Raw genomic sequence first — 12,782 nt, forward strand, 5'->3', positions numbered from 1 at the left:
AAATCCTGTACGACAGGTAGTGGAGACACTACCACTGGCAACAAAGACGGATCTACTGGAACAGTAACAGTCGGTAATGGTGGAGGTACAGGCGGAGGAACAACAGGAAGCGCAGCAATAACCGGTGGTGGAGGAACAACAGTAAAAACAGGTATTGCTATGGGAGGAGCAACAGCGGGAAGAGGTAATCAACAGGAATAGGTACATAAGGAGGTGGTGCAGTGGCACCAGGCCTACGTTCATTTAAGAGTTTATCAATTAGCTCATCTGAGGCATGACAATCTTTAGACATATATATTTTCTGCATACCAAGTTGAAAAGCCCTATCCATATTTCTAACAGACTCTCACTGGTTTTGTTGATCGTACAATAATGCCTTTTCGGAATTTGACATATGATGACATGCATGCTACTCTTTACTCTTAAATTGCTGTATAGCATCCTTTTTCCATTTTTGTATTATATCAAATGCTGCAGGTCTAGCTTTTTTCTTTAACAATATAGAGTCCAAATATTCTATTCAGGCAATCTCAAAACTACCATTGATTGACCACTGAAGTTCGGAAGCATGTCTAGTTTGTCTGTGCCAAATATTGTTGAATACTATACTACCAATGCCATACTTACAGTACATAGTACATGCCGATGACCCCTCCTGTGGTGCTGCTTGGCCAAATTCCAAAGATTGTCTGTCTCTGCGGAATAGCGCCCTGAAACAGGCAGACAATTTCTCAGGCATGTCAGATCACTGGTGTTACCTGGTGTCGATTGTGCTCGCGAGTACAATTCTACAACCGAATATCAGGATACTTAGGAATCGGGGCACAACTCACCTGATTCAAAGGACAAATGGAGGTCCAATCGGATTATAAAGGACAAAGGACCAATGTGGTTGGTGATTTCGGCAAAACTGCCCGTCTCGATAGATGGACCCTTGTCAAGATGCCGTCTTGGACCCTGGCTCACCGTCCAGGGATCGGATTGTGCAGTACTGTTGAGGTGTCGCGTCTCATCCAAAAGGGGCCCCCTTTTTCTCACTGTCTGATCCCGGTCCGATAGCCACGTCTACTCTTCAATGAGGCGGCATCAATTTTGAGGGTCCCTATTCGGGCGTCATCTGAAAGAACAAAGAAATATCGAGGCTGAGTACCACAAAGGAAATACACCAATCACGGACTAAAAGATTCACATATCTTTTATTTCTGTACAGTTTACAAAGCAAAACAGATATCTATCTTGCTCCCAACACCTCGCAGTGTGTACCAGCTGACAAAGAGAGGTGAGAGAGTGCTGAACAACTAAACACTTGAGCATTTGTATATTTCATGCAATATTGTCCAGCTTCTCTTCAAGTTAATAATTCGTGGTCCAGAGTTTGTGCCTAGTTCACATACAGATTTGACAATATCATGCAAATGATTACATAAGTTTGTATTTCCATGAGTACACAATAGCGATGTATGTTATCGGATCCCGCTGTAAGCCTTATTCCAAGTTTCTTCACAATGTAGTTCAGCTAAAGCATACGCTGGAGGTTTATTCTTCATTGTCCCAATGTTTATACAAGGATGAGGCTTGTGAGCGCAGACAACACGTGAATGACAGTTCATATGAAGCACGAGGTCTCTTTGCTCAGTTTAAACAGTCGGCTCTCGGACAAACTAAACATTAACAGAACTCAAAGGTCAGAAGGCATGGCTACAAGTCGAAAACATAGTCCACCATTTTAGAACATAGAACACACGAGTGGAAATCAAAATGGCAGATGAATATTAAAATGGCAGTGAAGTTAACCCAAAAATTGGAACATTGCAACGCGGTTTTCCGTGTAGCGCAAATAGGCTTAGGCCAAAATAAACAATAAGGAGGCACTATATAATTACCGTTTAACAACTACAGGTTCAGGTTAATACTTTTGTTGCATGGGCTCTTATACTTGAATGGGCCTTCTAGGTTGGAGTGTGGTTAAAACACACATGTGAAGAATGGAAAGGTGGCATTGTTATTTACCAACAGAGGAATGAGGTACCCCTTTGTTTTCATAATAGGGACTTCGATGTGTGGTTTTCACATGTTCGTTTTGGCCAGCATCGCCAGGGTGAGAGGTTGGACCCCTGGGGAACACCACTGGTAGAAAGTGATATAGATGAAAGGATGAAACCAAGTAGGACCTGGGAGGGCTGATCAGAGAGGAAAGAAGTCAGCCAAGCGAGAGCCTGATCGGTGATACCGAGGTGGTCACAGAGATGGTTGAGCAGGATGGTATGGTTGACTGTGTCGAAGGCAGAAAAGAGATCAAGAAGGATGCGGACAGAGGGGCTGTTAGAGTCAAGGTTGAAGAGCGGATGTTCAGGAGAAAAGTTTTTGTGATTCTGGCAGCTCTGAAGCCAGACTGATGGTCATGGAGACAAACAACAGAATCAGAGTGAAGGTTTAGTTGAGAGTTGGCCAGGAGCTTACCCATAAAAGGAGTATTGGAGATTGGCCAATAGTTAGCCGGGCGAGAAGGGTCGGCTGTGGGTTTCTTGAGGAGAGGATGCACAAGAGAGTGCTTCAGAGGGGAGGGGAAAGTTCCTGAGGCAAAATAGTGTTTGGCGAAATCAGCCAGGCTAGGAGTAAGGGTGTCGATATGGTCCTTGAAGGTTTTGGAAGCACAGGGAGGGACCTATTTGGACGCAACTTTCATAGATTGGACTAATCTGGAGCCCTCGTCAGGGGAGAAAAGAGGAAAGGACGAGAAAGAGCGTGGGGTGGTGGCTGTAGGAGGGCCAGAGTTCACAGACGGAGAGGGGAGAAGAGGGGGGATGAGAGGGTGGACAGGATATCTTGGGTTTTTCAGATAAAGTGAGAGGCAAGGGCCATGCAAAGGTCTTGCAAAGTGACAGGAGAGGTAGAGACTGCAGCAGGGTTGGCCAGCTCCATGCAGATTTTTAAGAGTTTGGCCACGTTATTAAATGCTGTGGAAACACATGCTTGTATGTGGACTCTCGTCTTAGCGTGGACAGAGAGTCAGTATTGCCTTTGGAGCAGGTGACAGGCTAGTCCTCTCAGCCTCCCTACAATGTTGTTTAAGTGTAGCTAGGTCAGAGTTATACCAAGAGTTGCACTTGGCTTTGGGCTTCAAACAGATCCTCATGACAGGGGCAAGAGCATCAAGAGTGTCGGAAATGGAAGAGTAGAGCATAGACAGGGCTGTATCAGGATGTGAGTCAGCCAGAGTTGGATGGGGGAGAATGTAGGTGGCAGTGTAGGGGTTGGCTTGGCCTGGGGTGTAGAGAGAGAGAGAGAAGGGAGGAGAGGAGGGAGTGATTACACCAGGATAGAGGAGTGGTCAGAGGGATGGAGAGGGGGAGGTCCGAGGAGATCAAGACTTCAAGTGTATTCTCTGTAGAGTGAGTATGGCCGGTGGATCTATTATCAATTATGGTGGATATAAAATTCATGTGGTCCCCGTCATAAATCCTGAGATTATTTTTGTAGTAAAATGTGGCAGCCTGTTAACCTCCAAAGAGAATGTGTTTTCTGAAGACATGGGGCCTCATTACACGGATGGCGGTAGGGATTTACCGGTACCGGTAAAATGCCGGTACCGGTAAATCCTTGCCGCCTTACTACGAGGTCCCTTTGCGGGTTGGGGGATTTAACGCCTGCTTTTTGCAGGCGTTAAAATCCAACCCACTAAGGGACCTCGGAGCTAATTACGGCACCGCAAAATTGCGGTGCCGTAATTAGCGCCTTCCCCATTCCCATAGAGCCCTATGGGGCAGGAATGGGAATGGGGAAGGGCAATGGTGGAAGGGGGATTTACTGCCCCTCCAACCTTGGAATGGCTCACCGCCTACCGTGTAATGAGGCCCATGGTCATTACCAGTGCACCTTTGTAGGTGGAAGGAGAGTTGGATTAGGTGAATCACTTAAAAAGAGGAAAAGGGAAGAAGAAAATTAAGAGATACCTAGAAAGAGAGAGGAAGGAGACATGTAAGAAGAAGTGTTGTGTATGCTTTCCTGAGACCCGCCAACTCGATGCAATGGACTTGGACACTGTACGTAAACTGGAGATAAAAGAAAAATAGCAGTAACCGCTAGTCCAGGTTGAGGCATTGTATTGAAGAACCCAAATAGGAGGGGAAATGTGAAGATGTTTTGGCATTCAGCTGGTTGTGTGGTGCATGATGCCTGACCCTGAAAGGTTATTGGGTTTTAATACATGGCAGCAGAGTCCAGAAAATCCAACAGAGACACAGGACACTGTACCTTATATAAGGTACCTTTTTTTAACCAAACTGTTTACAGGGACCAATCATCATAGACAGACAAACTAAACCAACACACATTACATGGGCCAGAAAAGGATCCTGCAAAAAGGAAACCTTACCATGGCTGCCACGTGTCCAAGTTCCATTTGTTACACCTCCAGCCAGTCAATTTTTTTAGGTTTTTAGATGGGGGGGTGTAGAGTGAACGTAGTCTATTGTATTCTAGAATGCAAGGAATATCAGCATTTACTTTACTTGCATCAAAGTTGATTAGAAATAGTCTGTCAAGTATTCGTAAGCTTAAAAGTGCTTCATAGCGCATGCCTTCTTTAAACACTGTGCTACCAATATCTATCAATGCTTTATCTAGGGTAAGACCTTGTGATTTGTGAATGGTGACTGCGTGCGCTAGAGTTAGAGAAAATTGTTCTCTGCGCACATACTTGTCTTTGAAAAGAAGGAAGCTGGCTGTTAAGCGTCCTATCCTTTTAACTTCTGATAGTTTGTCAAAGGGAACATTGACAAACTGAATGTTGTCACCTGGCAAGGCATAACATAAGCAGTGTCACATAGCAATTTGCTATGCAATTCTGTCAGTTTTCTAATCAAATGGACTCTTGTGTGTTAAAGATAGCTATTTAAGTTGCCCTCTTCAATGAAAGCACAGCTCGCACTGCATTCCTCTCTTGCCCTCTGCGCTCTCTTCACCCTATGTTCTCTGTTCACTTGAGGGCCTAATGGAAACAAAGCGCAGCAGTAATCATCTCCTCCACTCTTAAGTGCCAAAAGTATGTGTGGGAGTGCTAGGCAAGAATTTATTTTCCTTTTTTTAAATAATTGCAAACCAGAAATAATCAGGATGCTACCTTTATTAAGCTTTCTATATCCTGTCTGGCAAAGACCAGTATGTGCCAACTTTCTATTTTTTTTAAAAGGAAGTCATGCAATTCCATTCCTAAAATGCTTTATGATTATGATTTATGTGTGTCCATTCATGCAGCTAACCTTTTACATTTTACAGACACTCAGATGTGGCTAGCAGTGTCTTTTTGCCCACTCGCAACAAGTCAAGTAAATTTTATGAAGGTTGAGTACCATCTGCAAGAGATTTTTAAAACTCTAATGTAACATTTACTTTGTTTGCAGTAAATGTAAAACATAGGTTTCACTGTGCATGGCTGGCCTTTGGGTGGCAGCAGTGTGCCAAACAAAGCGAGTTTGTAGTGATATGTACCATTGTACACAAATCACAATTGTAAATTTGTTGTCCACCGATGCTATGGGTCAAGTGCATTTCTCCTATTGAATAGGGAAACTAAGTTGGCCGACCTGCAGGTCTAGCTGAATTTTAACGAATTTGCAATGTCTGACTCCTCCAACTAATGTCTTATTTCAGCGGTACACAAAACTGCTGTATTGTTGCCCATGTCATGTTGCAGGTACAAATAACTTTTTGTGACATTAACAATATTTGTACAAAATTGCTAATCAAATGTGTCTGCTTGCTCATTAAAAAAAAAGTTAATTAGCAAACTCTGCTAATCAATTTTTGAAAACTAATTCATGCCATGCGTGGGTATGTTTGAAAGCCGACATCTCTACCAAGTGCTCCATTAACTAGTCCTTGGTCCACGTCAAGGTTACGTTTAAGCATTACTCTACAGTTTAAAGATAATTTTAATATTTTCTCCAAACCAGCTGTGTTAGAGATTGAGTTTTCTAAGGTATTTAATTTCGTTGTGGCTTGTTGACACATGGGTAGTGTCATACCATGTACATCCAGTTTGTCGGTGGAACAAAACTGAAGTATTGGTTGCATTTCTTTTTTTAACATTGTTTCATTAAATTTTGAACAGGTTGCAAGAGTTGGCATCAAGGACATACAGTTTACATTTTTGTGAGCTAGCTTTTCCATAACATCAGTAGCACATGAGTTATGGCCATAGAGTGCATGGATGTGGCTGGTTTTCAATATAGATTGTGCGTCTTGAGTACACCAACTCTAATACTTTTCAAAATGTTGACACATGTTTTCAGTTAATTCTCTGTACTAGAAATGTTGCCAAAGGTTGACATTTCCTATTTTGCCAAGAGTTTTACGGCATAGTTTGTGCCCTAAAGTTTTCAAAATAAGTTCACCTTTTACTGGTGTTAATTGAAGATCTCCAAAAACTATAATGTGTTTTCCTCCAAAGGGTTCTTTATAGTCTGTTTTCAAGACCTCTTGTAATCTGAGGTGAATGAAGGCTAACATTAGACTGCAAATCATGTTTACATCATCTATTAGCAGCATTTTTGTTTGTTTGAAAATTCTGCGTAGTTCCATTGCGGCTTCCGGAGAAAGTTTGTAATAGTCTATTTTGTTTTGGTGTTCTACTGGAAAGGAGTAGTAATCGGTGTAAAGAGACACCACCTATCTTCTAGGCAGCGTAACCTGTGGGGACAGTTACAACAGCTGAAAGTGTGTTGTTTGTCAATTGTTGGAGGACCTTGCTGATGATTAAGAACGTTTTGCCTGAACCAGCTTAACCACTTACACATAGCAGTATAGGTTTGTTGTCTTGGCAAGTACAATTTTCAGTTTTATTCTGGACACCAAGTTCATTTTGGTTTGTTATTTATTGGAAAATGCTACACTGCCCATTGTTTAGTTGTGATTTTAGTACAGGAAAGTCTTCTGTAAATTGCTGCTACTGACACATGGGGGCCGATTCATGGAACAAATGTGCGCCGAAAATCTTCGCGCAAGCATGCGCAAGCATGCGCAAGCAGAAAAAAACAGGCGCACGTGCACGCGTGCGATTCATGGAAGTCCCTGCGCGTGTTCACCGCGGGATGTGCGCCAAACCCGTGCATGGCGCACAAGTCACTGCAACATCGCGAAAGGCGTGCGCGACGCGCACAGTGAAAGCGCACAACCTCAGCGCACACACCAGAAAGTGGGCGGGACATGGGGCGTAGCGCGTGGAATGGGGAACAACACGCGAAAATAAGGGCATAACTGGGGATGTACTGCAGGGAAGCAGACGGAACGCCCACACGCACTCGAACCACACGTATTCATGGAATCGAATAGGGCAAAGCCACGCACAGCCAAAGACACGCACAAGCTGAAACAGGGCCGCCACACGAAGGCAGGCGGTAGAGTCCCAGCGCATCAAAAAAGTGGCGCACGGGAAGTCAAATACGCGATTGAGTGGGGTACGTGGATTTCAGGGGGTTGCGCGAGAAATTCTACACGCGATTGGCCTGGTTACGTGTATTACAGGGGTGCGCGAGAAAATCTACACGCGATTGGCCTGGGTACGTGTATTACAGGGGTGCGCGAGAAAATCTACACGCGATTGGGCTGGGTACGTGGATTTCAGGGGTGCGCGAGAAAATCTATACGCGATTGGCCTGGGTACGTGTATTACAGGGGTGCACGAGAAATCCTACACGCGATTGGGCCTGTGCGAGTGGGGCAGTGTATTACGTGGGTGTGCGGGAAGTTGAAGAGGTGAATTGCCAGTGTGGGTCATCCCAGGTCTCCCCTCTACCCCCTCCACGACCTCTGCAGGCAGCCCACACCACAGGGGACTACCCTGCACCCCTGGTCATGTCCCGCAGGCAGCCCATCCACCATGGGCATGCCCCCCAGCCAAGCCACATGTCCCCTTGCACCCCCACCCCCCAGCAGGCCCCCACTCATGTCCCCCTGCACCCCCACCCCCCAGCACTGTGGGGCACCTGCCAGCAGACCCCAACCATGTCCCCTTGCACCCCCACCCCCCAGCACTGTGGGGCATCTGCCAGCAGACCCCCAACCATGTCCCACTCATGTCCCCTTGCACCCCCACCCCCCAGCACTGTGGGGCACCTGCCAGCAGGCCCCCAACCATGTCCCACTCATGTCCCCTTGCACCCCCACCCCCCAGCACTGTGGGGCACCTGCCAGCAGGCCCCCAACCATGTCCCACTCATGTCCCCTTGCACCCCCACCCCCCAGCACTGTGGGGCACCTGCCAGCAGGCCCCCAACCATGTCCCACTCATGTCCCCTTGCACCCCCAGCACTGTGGGGCACCTGCCAGCAGGCCCCCAACCATGTCCCACTCATGTCCCCTTGCACCCCCACCCCCCAGCACTGTGGGGCACCTGCCAGCAGGCCCCCAACCATGTCCCACTCATGTCCCCTTGCACCCCCACCCCCCAGCACTGTGGGGCACCTGCCAGCAGGCCCCCAACCATGTCCCACTCATGTCCCCTTGCACCCCCACCCCCCAGCACTGTGGGGCACCTGCCAGCAGGCCCCCAACCATGTCCCACTCATGTCCCCTTGCACCCCCACCCCCCAGCAGGCCCCCACTCATGTCCCCTTGCACCCCCACCCCCCAGCAATGTGGGGCACCTGCCAGCAGGCCCCCAACCATGTCCCACTCATGTCCCCTTGCACCCCCACCCCCCAGCACTGTGGGGCACCTGCCAGCAGGCCCCCAACCATGTCCCACTCATGTCCCCTTGCACCCCCACCCACCAGCACTGTGGGGCACCTGCCAGCAGGCCCCCAACCATGTCCCCTTGCACCCCCACCCCCCAGCAGGCCCCCAACCATGTCCCCTTGCACCCCACCCCCCAGCAGGCCCCCACTCATGTCCCCCTGCACCCCCACCCCCCAGCACTGTGGGGCACCTGCCAGCAGGCCCCCAACCATGTCCCCTTGCACCCCCACCACCCAGCACTGTGGGGCACCTGCCAGCAGGCCCCCAACCATTTCCCACTCATGTCCCCTTGCACCCCCACCCCCCAGCACTGTGGGGCACCTGCCAGCAGGCCCCCAACCATGTCCCACTCATGTCCCCTTGCACCCCCACCCCCCAGCACTGTGGGGCACCTGCCAGCAGGCCCCCAACCATGTCCCACTCATGTCCCCTTGCACCCCCACCCCCCAGCACTGTGGGGCACCTGCCAGCAGGCCCCCAACCATGTCCCACTCATGTCCCCTTGCACCCCCACCCCCCAGCACTGTGGGGCACCTGCCAGCAGGCCCCCAACCATGTCCCACTCATGTCCCTTTGCACCCCCACCCCCCAGCACTGTGGGGCACCTGCCAGCAGGCCCCCAACCATGTCCCCTTGCACCCCCACCCCCCAGCACTGTGGGGCACCTGCCAGCAGGCCCCCCACTCATGTCCCCTTGCACCCCCACCCCCCAGCACTGTGGGGCACCTGCCAGCAGGCCCCCAACCATGTCCCCTTGCACCCCCAACCCCCAGCACTGTGGGGCACCTGCCAGCAGGCCCCCAACCATGTCCCACTCATGTCCCCTTGCACCCCCACCCCCCAGCACTGTGGGGCACCTGCCAGCAGGCCCCCAACCATGTCCCACTCATGTCCCCTTGCACCCCCACCCCCCAGCACTGTGGGGCACCTGCCAGCAGGCCCCCAACCATGTCCCACTCATGTCCCCTTGCACCCCCACCCCCCAGCACTGTGGGGCACCTGCCAGCAGGCCCCCAACCATGTCCCACTCATGTCCCCTTGCACCCCCACCCCCCAGCAGGCCCCCACTCATGTCCCCTTGCACCCCCACCCCCCAGCAGGCCCCCACTCATGTCCCCCTGCACCCCCACCCCCCAGCAGGCCCACACTCATGTCCCCCTGCCCCCAGGTCCTGACGAAACACAATCATGGCAGTAATGGCCAGCATACCCAGCACAAACACCCAGCCAAGGATTGCATCCGCCCACATAGTAGATGCAATTACATGATACAACCCCAATGGCAAGTATGTAAATGAACACATGTCCGTCACACACACATACACAATGGGTGCAAGTGAATGTCAAAAGCCATATCATGACATGCATGAAACCAATGAGAAAATACCACAAATGTAAGTAACAAATATATGTATTAAAGATGAAAAAGAAGTAAAGAAATAAAACACACAACAATGAGGATGACAAAACAAATGGTCCATGTCCGAGAACTAATAGAAAAAATCAAAAAACAAAGGAATCCAAAAACTAATGTAGTCCAAAGAAAAATAATGGGGGGAGAAAATAAGGAAAAACCATTGCCACATGGTGAACAAAAATATAAATCCAACAGCTGTTTTCCAAACATCAAACTATGTACAAGAATATCCCAGGGTCCATGAGCCCAACACCATAAATGAAACCTACTACTACTAACTAATAAAAAAAATATATACTGAAAAGTGGCCATTGTCCGAGCGGTCCAAAAAAAACATAAAAAATAAAGGAAACCTAACACTAACTAACTAAAGAACTATATACAATGGCAGCGGGCAAGTCCTGCGGCTCACTCTGTGATGTTGCCGGCCAGGGCATCATCGAACTCCATGTCGATGTCCCGGAGGCGGGACTCTGTCCTGGCCCCGAGGTCTCGCAGGGACAACCCCGTGTCCACCTCAAACTCCCTGCGAGCTTCCTCGAGGCACTCAGCCCGCCTCAACGCCCGACGCATGGAGAACTCCGCCCTGACCATGGTGAGCCGCTCCTCTTCCGCCCGCTGCCGCTCCGCACCTATCCGCTGGACCAACTGCTCCCACACGGAAGACACTGCCATCCCAGGGTTCTCCTGCCCTCCGGCCGATGCCTGCCCCTCTGATCTTGATGGCCCCGAGCCATGATGCCTCCCACGTCGAGCCTGCTGCTGCCTCCGACGCCACTGCCTCTGCCAGCACGACGGCATCCAGGCTGATGGAATCCACCGATGCCGTCGTGCACGTGCCCTGCCAGATGATGCCGGCACATCCTCCATCTGCAGGGGGACAGTTGCTGGTGTGTCCACCCCTGCTGGACCTTCGACTCCCGACTGTGGCAGGGATGGGGTCCCCACCGAGCTGGCTGCGTTGGTCGGGGCAGGTCCACAGGGGGCCCTGGTGGCATCTGGGCCGGAAGACGGCATGGAGCACGACTGGCGCATATCCACCACAGAGGAGGAGAGGGTCGCCAGAAGGCCACACACATGTAGGAAACCCCCGACCATGGCGGCTCCCAAATGGTTCACGTACGCAAGGTGCTCTTCGTGATGATGTGCATGCTCCTCCCGGGAAGCATGCACCTCATCACGAATGCCAGCCGTGCGCAACGCGACACCAATCAGGACCCTCTCCACACGGCCAGGGGTCCCCTCATCCGCAGGTAGAGGAGTGTCAGATGACATGGACATCTCCCCTACCTGCGGACGGGCCTGGGATGGTGCATCCCTGCTGGTGCATGGTGGTGCAGTCACAGTGTCAGGGACAGTGACATGCACAGGCACCTCCACGGCGACCTGTGCTGCCTCCTGCCCCTGGCCCTGGACTGCACCACTTGCACCAGCGGGGATGCCCCCACCAGGCCCCATGTGTGGCTCAGTAGCGGCCTCCTCCCCCTCTGTGGAAACCACCAACCTGGATGTCTCCACGCCGTCTTCCGCCGGTGCAAGCCCCTGTGGGGGCTCACCCACCCCTTCCGCTGCAGCCGTGGCGGCATCCCCGCCGCTCTGCTCCACAGCGCCTTCTCCGCCCTCTTCTTCACTTGCCACTGTGTAGAGGGAGACATAGAACACAAGCATCAGGGTACTGTACAATGGTCCCCTAGACAGGAAGCAACAGCAGATGAGTGCCACTGTCATACAGCACTTCCATCATGTCCCTCCACAACACATGGGTCAGTGCAGGCAAAACACATACAGTAACAGGCATGGCGCAGGCCATGGACATTGGCATACATGACCAAGGGACTCATGATTCATACAATGGTGGTTTCAAACTCACATGCATCATGGGTCTTTCCATCACATGCACACACATCACCGTAGTTCCATCCATCTGGCCTCGTGCACCACAGACGCAGTGGATACAAGGATGACTAGGCTGCATCAGTGAATCTGAACATTGTCACAGACATGTGTCATGCATCCATGGCGGTTACAAGTCACAGACACGCAGGTCAGACACACACACATGGACACCATACGTGTACATGGGACCAGCACCCATCCCTCACCCCCACCCATGTCCAGGAACAGAGACTGCCATGCTTCCATGTGTCCATTCCGCACAGAGCCCCCCATGTTGCAATAGAACACATCACTGTACTCACATGCCTGACCATGATGTCCCTGCACACACACATACGTACATGGCCTATGTCACACATACAGGTAGGTATCAGACAACCAGCACACTGCAACATGCCCTGTCTCACACAGTAATGCTTGGCCACTTACCGGCCAACTCCAGATGGGTCTGCCTCCGAAGGATCTGGGCGTGGAGCGCTGGGTCTACGCGTTCCAGGACCCTCATCTGGATGTCACTCAGGCGTGCCCGGCCCCCCTCCGCGAGGCGCCGGGCCTTATTGAGGGTCCTGGACCTCAAGTCCTCCCAGCGCTTCTTGATGTGCTTGATGTCGCGGGTTGCCACCCCCTCCGCGTTGATGGCAACCACTACATCGTCCCAGATCCTCTCCCGTCCTTCCTTGTTGGCGCGTGGTCTTCAGAAGAGGGCATCATAATGCCCCAGGACATGCTCCACC

Source organism: Ambystoma mexicanum, chromosome 8 (assembly GCF_040938575.1).
Source record: "Ambystoma mexicanum isolate Mex_15411 chromosome 8, UKY_AmexF1_1, whole genome shotgun sequence".
NCBI classification, from domain to species: Eukaryota; Metazoa; Chordata; class Amphibia; order Caudata; family Ambystomatidae; genus Ambystoma; species Ambystoma mexicanum.